The sequence below is a fragment of the Coenobita brevimanus genome, chromosome 94 (assembly GCF_032717465.1).
Source record: "Coenobita brevimanus isolate Jiangsu-jjx chromosome 94, ASM3271746v2, whole genome shotgun sequence".
NCBI lineage: Eukaryota > Metazoa > Arthropoda > Malacostraca > Decapoda > Coenobitidae > Coenobita > Coenobita brevimanus.
This window is the reverse complement of record NC_137047.1, coordinates 9,470,007-9,479,401: the sequence shown is the minus strand read 5'-3', so window position 1 is coordinate 9,479,401 and position 9,395 is coordinate 9,470,007. Positions and strand designations below refer to the sequence as shown.

The 9,395-nt window shown below is 45.2% G+C and overlaps 1 protein-coding gene across 1 annotated transcript in view; it reads left to right on the top strand.

Moving 5' to 3' along the window:
• The first annotated feature begins 3,395 nt into the window (after positions 1-3,395).
• LOC145412998 (potassium channel subfamily K member 18) overlaps positions 3,396-9,395 on the top strand; it is a 157,875-nt gene continuing 151,875 nt past the window's right edge. Inside the window, exon 1 of the mRNA XM_080282819.1 lies at positions 3,396-3,525. The gene's annotated coding sequence lies outside the window, so the exon portion shown is untranslated. The remainder of the gene's footprint in view (positions 3,526-9,395) is intronic.

Genomic DNA, 9,395 nt, shown 5'->3' with positions numbered 1-9,395 from the left:
TCATCATCATCATCATCATCATCATCATCATCATCATCAAGTAGCTGTTAATTTAATCTGCCAACTTTCTCTTTATTTACTGATCAAACTAGTCATTTATATATTTATATTTTACTTTATTTAGATCGAGCATTAATTATTATGAGTATGCACCGAATATTCAGTGTGTTGTGGGATTCTCTTTAGCAGTGGGTGGGGGAGGGTCACTTCCCCACTACACACACACACACACACACACACACACACACACACACACACACACACACACACACACACAGTCGCCTTTACACCTAGTCTTTCGTTCTTCCTCCCTCTTTCTCCTCCCTTCCTTCCTTTCTTCCTCCGTCCTTCGTTCATTTTCCTTCTCCTTTTCTCCTGTCTTCCTCCTCGTCTGTTCTTTGGCTTCCATACCTCCCTTCTCCTTTAATATACCTTCTTCCCTTCTCTCCAGGTTTCCTCATCTCTCTGTTTTCGTCCCCTCATTCTTTTTCGTCTTCCTTCCTTTTTCTTCCCTTTCCTCCTCTCTCCCCGCCTCTTCCTTCATCCTCCCCTTCTCCATCTTCCTCCCCATCACCTCTAATACCTCATTCCTTCTCCATTCGTCCAGTCTTAGTCTCTTCCCTTCTTCCTCCTTATTTTCCTCCCCTCTCACTTCTGATTCTCTCTCGGTCTCCCCCTCCCTCTATTTCTCTCCATTCTCTCCTCTCCCCTCTCCCTGTCTCCCATATATAACTCCCCCGCTTTCATCTCCCTCGTATATAACCCTGCGCCTCCCATATACCGCAGCCTCCCCGCACCCCCACCCCTCTTCTCTCTACTCCCTCGTCTCATCCCCTCCCCTCTACCCCCCTCCTCTCACCCCTTCTTCCCCTCCCCTCACCTCTTCTTCCCCTTCCCTTTATCTCCTCTTACTCTCTTACCCTCACCTACCCAGCTCCCCTTCGCTCCCTCTCTCCGCTTCGTTCACTCCCTCTTTTCCTTCCCCTACCCTTCTCGCTCCCTCATTTCCTTTCATCCTTTTCTGTGAAATTACCATGACAGCTTTTCGTGGATGCATGGTAGTTCTCACTATTTCCTGCCGGCTTCGGCTGAAGGGTTTTGTGGGTGGGGGAAGCCTTCCTGCATTCCTATTCTTATCTTTGAGTCATGGAATAGTTTAGTTAGTCATAATCTACCCTTTAACAAACAGCCTCGAAAGGAACAATAGATCTGTTGCTATTTGCTTTCCGTTATACTCCATTGTACTCTCCCTTCTTACTCCCTCCCCTTCTCCCTTTCTCTATCCCTCCTCTCTCCATTCTCTCACACCCTTTCTCTTTTCCCACCTCTCTTCCTTCCTCTTTTTCCCGCCCTCTCTTACTCCCTTCCTCTTTTTACCCCCCTTTCTTCCTACCCTTTCTACTCCCTTTCCTTACCATTTTCATTCTCCTTTACCCCTCAGCCCCACCTACCCTCCGCCTCTCCCCTTCCCTCCCACATATTAGGTAACTTACTTTTCTGGATCCTTCCTTTCCCTTCCCTTCCCTCACCCCTTCCCCTCTCTTCCTTGCCCTTCCCTTCCCTTCCCTTCCTTAATAGTCTTCTCCCTTCCTTCTCTTTCCCTCCCTACCTCTCTTCTCTTCTCTCCTCTTCTCCATTTCCATGTTTTCAGCGCCATGTACTTTCCTCTTTCCTTCCCTTTCCATCCCTTCCACTCTTTTCTTTTCCCTCCCTCCCTCTCCCGTTCCTTCACCCTACCCCTCCTTCCCCTCCTATCCATTCCTTGTCCTACCGTTTCCTCTCCCTCCATTTCATTCCTCCCTCTTCCCTTTTCTTCCCCCATCCCTTCCCTTTTCCATCTCTCCCTTCCCATTCCCTTTCCCTTCCCATCCCAACTAGTGCATTTCCTGCCCATCCTTAACCTCCCTTCCCTACCCGTTCCTTTCTTCATCTCCCCACTATCTTTCCAGCGTCTTCCTCCCCTTTCAGTGACTCTCCCCTTCTTCTCCCTCCCCTCTCCTTCCTCCCCTCTCCTTCCTCCCCCCCACCCCATCTGTCATCTTTCTCCCACCATCTTCACCAGTGTCTTTTCCCTCTGTCTCTCCCCTCTCCCCTCATCTCTAACCTCTCCCCTTCTCTTCCTTTCCTTTTCTCCCCATCAATACTTTCTCTTCTTCCCTCTTCCCTCCCTCTCCCCTCCCTTCTCTTCTCCCTCCTCACACCTTACCTGCAACCTTTTTCTGACCTCCCCCTACTTCGCCATTCATTTCTCCCTACCGCAGACGCCCCACCTCCTCTCCCCTCCTGCCTCTTGCCCCTTCCTTACCCTCTTGTCTCCCCTCCCCTTCTTCCCTGTTGCCCCTCCCTTCCCCTCCTTCCTTCTCTCCCCTCTTTAATTCACTTTCCTGGTTCCTTCCCTCCCCTCATTCCTTCTCTCCCCTCCTTCCTTCTCTCCCCTCCTTCCTTCTCACCCCTCTTTCCTTCTCTCTTCTCCTCCTTTATAAGTCCTTTCATTCATCTTTTCCTCTTGCTTCTCCTCCCTTCTCTCTCATCCTCTCTTCTTTCACGTTCTTCCTTCTCTCCTCTTCTCTCATCATTACCTTCTTTCTCCCCATCAACATTCGCTGCCCCTGTTCTCCTATCATTCCTCCTCCTCCTCCTCCTCCTTCTCCTTCGTAATATTTTCCCTTCTCTTCCCACCTACCTTCTGCCCCCTCCTCCATTCCCTCGTTTCCCTTCCTCCTCCTCCTCCTCCTCATACCCTCCCTTTCTTGTTGTTCTCTTCCTCTTTTTATAAATTTTCAGTTCGGTCATTTTATTACTCTCCTTCTTCTTCCTTGACAAACCTTCATCTTTTTTTTCCTCCTCTTTTTCATTACTCTCTTCATATTTTCATTTCCCTTTCCCATCTTTGCTTCCCATCATCATCTCTCTTTCTCTCCTCCCTTTCCTGTTTCGCCATCCTCTCTGTTTCCTCCTTTTCTCATCTCGTACTTATTCTTCCCTTTCTCTTCCCCTTTTTACCTACTGTCTCTGTTTCCCCATTTCCTCTTCCTTTTCTCATCTCCCTTTCTTCTCCTCTCCCCTTCTCCTTTCCTCTTCTTCTTCTCCTCTTCCTCCTCCCCCCATCCTCTCTTCTTCTTATGGAACTTCATCACTTCTTTGCCATTTTGACTTAATTCCTCTTTTTCCCTCCCAACTCAGTCTTCCCTGACCCTCTACACTACCCCTCAGTTTCTTTCCCCCCTCCCTCCCCTCTTCTCGCTCTCCTCCCCTTCCCTCCTCCCTCCTCCACTCCCTCCCTCTTCCCTTCCTTTCCCCCTATTTCCACCTACCCCCTACCCCCCTCCCTCTCCACTTGGCTCCCTTCTCTCACACCTCAAGTTTAGTGCACCTTAAGCTGTGTTGGACCTCGTGTGTCTCTCTCACTCTCTCACTTTCTCACATCCACACTCTATCACAAGTAGAGTCACAGGAAGCTAAGCAGAATACACACTCTCCAAGCATCTACACACAGACCCCTGCAAACTCTCCTTCTACGCTTTGGTAAGTAAGAAGAGTTAGAAGTTGTTAGAGTTAGGGATTAATGATAAGGTGTGGATGCATATTAGTGTTATATGGTGGTGGTGGTAAGAGTAGTAGTAGTAGTAGTAATAGTAGTGTATAGTTGTAGTGTGGGGGGGGGGATGTCAACATGGGCACAGACGCACTGCCATGTAGCGTTACTGTTATTTATTTTTATCACTGTCAGTTTTTCCACACGCTGGCTGTTACCTTCTGCAGAGATATGGTGCAGGAAGACAGGAGAAAGCAGACACATGCACTCCTATTCAGTCTCTCAGTTGTCGCGGATTAATTGTTATTTATTAGTGAGATTTTCATTACCGATATTATTATTATTATTATTATTTATTATTATTGTTATTATTATTATTATTATTGTTTTTATCATTAATTATTGTTATTATTTATAATTATTATTATTATTACTACAGTATTATTATCCTTATTATCATCATCATCATTTTACTACCGTACTACTACCACTGCTACCACTACTGCTACTTCTACTAAAGCACTTACAGTTTGCTTTGATCTGTTCGTTTTGGTATCAGTGGCTTTGACAAGGGTGTTAATTGTTACCCCTTCTCTTTCTCCTCAACTACCATTTTTATCAGTACAGGAACCAGGGGCCACAACAACAACAACAACAACAACAACAACAACACGTCATCACTAATCCTCTACTGTTAGGGATTTCAGCATTTTATGTGAACTAACGCCAGACAGTTTTGATGATGATGATGATGATGATGAGGAGGAGGAGGAGGAGGAGGTGGAGGATGGTGATAGTGATGATGGTGATAATGCTAGTGATGATGATGATGATGGTAGTGATTTAGGTACAGGTATTCGTACAGTAATTTAGTGTACAGGCAGGATTACAACACTAGCACACATACAGTACACGTGCATGCATACATACACATAGACATAACGCATTTAGACATACGTACATAAATGCATACATAAATAGCTACATACATACCATATATATGTAACACACACACACACACACACACACACACACACACACACACACACACACACACACACACTCAAAGCCCCTGGTCTGATCCCAAAGAATGTGGATGGCGTCGTGATGGTGGTGGTTGTAGTATGAGAGAGGCTGAAGTGACTCACACACACACACACACACACACACAGTTTTTTTTTTCTCCTCAGTTAATTTGCATAGACAAGTAGATAAAAAAAAAAAAAAGTCTGCACATATGGAACGTAATAGGTACAAACAAACCCCCCTCCCCCCCAAAAAAAAAAAAAAAAAAAAATCTAGTATACAGGAGAAACTTGGCATAATATTGAAAGTAGCAACAAAAATCCATCATAAAAATCTGTGGCAATTTATTTGATGGAAGAATGAGGATTATATTTATTTATTTATTCATTTATTCATTTATTCATTCATTTTGCTGTCACCATACATAAACTTTGGGATCAGACGTTTGGGAATGGAAGGCTTTTTAGAATGTCTTACTAGAGTACATTTACCTCCCCTCACTATTTTGCTTTGAGAGAGAGAGAGAGAGAGAGAGAGTCGATAGTGGTTATAGGAATGTAGTGACGTTGCAAGGGTTAATGTGGCAGTTTTTTACACATTAGCAACGAGAGGTCTTATGCTGAATACAGAAGCATGTTGGTAGCAGGAATAAAAAAAAAAATAGGACCATAGTTTAAGGACTGAGCCTGATTGTAAAGCTTGACAGTACTCCAAAAATCAGTGTCTTTAAATGAGGTATAATTATTTTTGTTTCCTTTAAAAGACTGTAGATCTGTCAAAGAATTATATAAACTAGGATGCCCCCGAAACGAAGGCCAACCGCCCGCATAAGGAAGATGTCTTTTCATTCCAGTGACCTTGGCCTTAAACTCTTGACTTCCATATCCGATCTCGACCCAGGTATATTGAATTGCGAGCAGTTTACAGGAATTTTAAACTTCAGCGCAAGGCCTCAAAATTTAGTTCCTAGAGTGACAGACATACACACAGACAGAGGCAACCATGAGCATTACCCACCCTCTGCAAGGTCGTTAATTATACTTCTGGTGAGTAACAGGAGACAAGGAAGTGAGGGAAGAGTCACAAGGAAGTCCACAGATACAGCGGAAATGCTCCCTGGTAACGATAAGTGTGTGTGAAGCAGGGTGCTATGTATAGAAGCAGAGACACAGGGCTGGCTTGGTTAGGTTAGGGTGGATGAGGCTTTGTTAACTCGTTTTCATCAGGTTAATTAGGTTTGGTTAGGTTAGGTCAGGCTGGGTTACGTCGAGCAGGATGAGGTTAGGTGTGTTAGGTAAGATCAGGTTAAGTTAGGTTAGGTTATGGTTAACTTAGGTTAGCATAAGTTAAACGGACAAACCTAGAGAGAGAGAGAGTGAGTGTGTGTGTGTGTGTGTGTGTGTGTGTGTGTGTGTGTGTGTGTGTGTATTTACGTTTGTCTTTTTGTTTACGTGATGGCTTTAGAACTGTCGGCAGCTGTGTTGAGAGTGTGTGGAGGTCAAGGTTAGAGAGAGAGCGAGGGAGGGAGAGAGAGAAGCATTTGCGTGCGTGTGTGCGTGCAAGAGAGACGCGGTTAATAGCTCGTGAGTACCTTAGTAGTGTACACCCTACCTGAAGGAAGGAATGAAGGAAGAATGAATTAACGAGATGAAAGGCTTGCACGGTAAATTACATGAACCATCACAGCTGTCACGTGATAACCGCTGTATGACGTTCAGTATCAAAGAGAAGGTAGTCTCAGTTTGTATTTCACGTGTGTGTGTGTGTGTGTGTGTGTGTGTGTGTGTGTGTGTGTGTGTGTGTGTGTGTGTGTGTGTGTGTGTGCCCGAATATATATATTTTTTCCAGGCAGGAGTTTCTCAGCTGAATAAAATCGTCTGACGCTATCTAGATTAAAGCAATTCTTAAGTCACGTCCTGCACCACGAACAACATACTGAAATAATTGACAGTCTTATCTCAATTACACATAAAGAGTCCGCCCATGAAAATAAATAAATAAATAAATAAATAAAATCGTCCTCTTCATTAGCAGTGTTTTCGAGTAACCGGTTTTCATACAGTGAGGCACAAAAGATTACCTAATATTTTACTTCTTACTTTCGTCTGCTGGCTAATATCCCTAAGTTGAGAGAGGCTTGGTATCTTTCTCTATCCATGGATGATTCTTGTTGGGAAAATGCGGCAGAGGGAAAAGTTACTAACATGCCGGAAGGGTGAGGTAGAGTCAGTGGCATAGCAAGCGAACTTTTGTCTTTGGCTGTAGCGTTTTGGTGATAAGGAAGTTAGCATGTATTTGCTGACTGATTTGGGGGATTTGTGCTTAATCCCTTCAGTACGGTGACGTTTCTCTCTCTCTCTCTCTCTCGTTCTTGCTATTATTTGACGATTTTAAATACCTTAGGGGAGGCTGATCATCATGAAAGGAACGATGAAGGTATATTGTGTCCCTTTCCTTAATTTAGAATTTTCGCAAGCAAGGAACCGGATACATTTTTTTTCTAATATTTCACTGGGTTTTCACAGACTTTAAAAGTGGAATCTAACACCCCAGCAGGGTCTTTTGGAGGCGTTGATAGTCTTGTAGCTCGATAAACTGTCTGGCTTGAGCTGCAGTGGAATTCCAGAGTTGCCCCCAGCGTGAGGGGGTTAACGTGAAACTTGACACACTGGCAAGGTCGTACGAGGCGTTGATGACTTGGCCTTGTTGTTCAAATTATCTCTTGAAGTAAAAAACTCAGCGTCAGTATTTGTCAGCCGCTTAATGACTTTTGGATTCTTGGTCTGTTAGTCATATGCATTCCACTTAAGATAAGAAAAAATTCCCCCTAAGATATTCGTAAGGTACTTGTCAACTGTTTACTACCTTTGGCCCTGGTCTCTGTAAGTCGTGTTTATTCTGTTTGTTGTAAAAATATTCCCCTCTATCCTCTCAGGCCAAGGACTCTATTGATATTGTATTCTGAAGGCCACCAGATGATCGACTTCAGCCGAGGGGCATCTGTCGTAACAAAGGGATAAATTAAATTTATATCTAAGCCCTCTATTTCGAAAAACCTCCCATGAGCTTAATAAAACTTCAGAAGATGGAAATACATGTAGAAAATTACGTCATCCTACTTAACATGTGTATATTTTGCGTCTGCCTACTGACCCTGATCTTTTTTCTGCGAGCCACGTTAATCATATTCTAATTACGGTTTTAAAAAATCATCTCTAATGTTCTACGGCTATTTATTGACTCCGGCCCTCATTGTGTGTGAAAATGGAATCTGAATTTAGGGCGGGGAAAAAAGTGTTGGTGGTGGATGTCCGTGTTCATTAGGGCCCTGTGGCGGCTGGTTAAAGTGCGGGGCTAATGGGGGAGTGTGAGTGTGGGGGTGCGGGTGGGGATGGAGGTGCGGGTGTGGGATGTTGGTGAAGTGTGGATGTGTGGGGTGGTGGTGTGAGGGTGGAGGTGGAGGTGAGAGATAGTGAGGAGGTGTGGAATGGTGTGGGGGTGTGGGATGTTGGTGTGAGAGTGGGGAATGTACGATTGGTGTAGGTTGGTGGGATGTGGGTTCTGTGAGAGTAAATAAGGGAAAGGAAATAGGTGGGAGATGGGGGAGAGTGTGTGTTGTGGGAGAGGTGAAAGTGAGAAGGTGAGGTTGGAGAGAGAAGTAGTGTTGGTGTGGTTGTGTTTGATGAGAAAGAGAGAGAGAGAGAGAGAGAGAGAGAGAGGGAGAGAGAGAGAGAGAGAGAGAGAGAGAGAGAGAGAGATGAGGGAAGTGTGGGATGCTGATTGAACGAAGGGGGGTGGGTGTGGGTGAGGTATGGGTGTGGGTTTGTGTATGAGTGTGTGTGTGTGTATGTGTATGATTGTGAGTGTGACTATGTGTATGAATGTGGGTGTGGGTATGTGTTTGAGTGTGGGTGTGGGTGTGAGTGTAGGTGTCTTTACTCATTAAGGAACATGTGACGGCCGGTTAAAGAGGCCACGCTAATGGCTGTACAGGCGACAGGAGGCGGTGTGAGGGTGTGGGGGAAGAGAGAGAGAGAGGGTGGGAGAAGGAGGGAGGAGGGTAAGAGAATGAGGACAAGGGTGGGAGGAAAAGAGAGACTGGTTGGGAGAACGAGAGAAAGTGGGGTGTGGGCGAAAGTGAGAAAGAGAGTGAGGGAAGGAGGGAGGTTGCATGTGGGTGAAAGACTGTGTGGATGAAGTGTGGGGGGATGTGGGATAACAGGATGTGGGTATGAGAGGGGATGTAGGACAACAGGGGAGAGAGAGAGAGAGAGATCCAAATGTGGCATAGCATCGCCTGGCCTCAGACGAATGATTACCACAGCGGGGGCAATATCCATCTGTGCCACACTTCATCATATTAACAGCCCTCGCTTACCCCTGTTTCACACCACCTCTCTATTTCTGGCTAACTTATTCGGGTCGCGTTGTCTCGTCTAGTTTCTCTCTCTCTCTCTCTCTCTCTCTCTCTCTCTCTCTCTCTCTCTCTCTCTCTCCAGGGTGAATAAAGATCTATCCTTCCTATGGTCACAGTAAATACCAGATAATTAAGCAAACATTTTTTTTTTTTTAAATTCCCAGCCTTGACACCATCCTGTATTCCCTCATACTGGTTGTGTGTGTGTGTGTGTGTGTGTGTGTGTGTGTGTGTGTGTGTGTGTGTGTGTGTGTGTGTGTGTGTGTGTGAATTAGTGTTTTTCTGTGAGGGGAAGCAATTACCGGTGAGGACGCGTGAAATGAGACACTGGCTGATGGGATCTGGGACAGGACGGCACTGAGAGAGAGAGAGAGAGAGAGAGGGAGAGAGAGAGAGAGAGAGAGAGAGAGAGAGAAT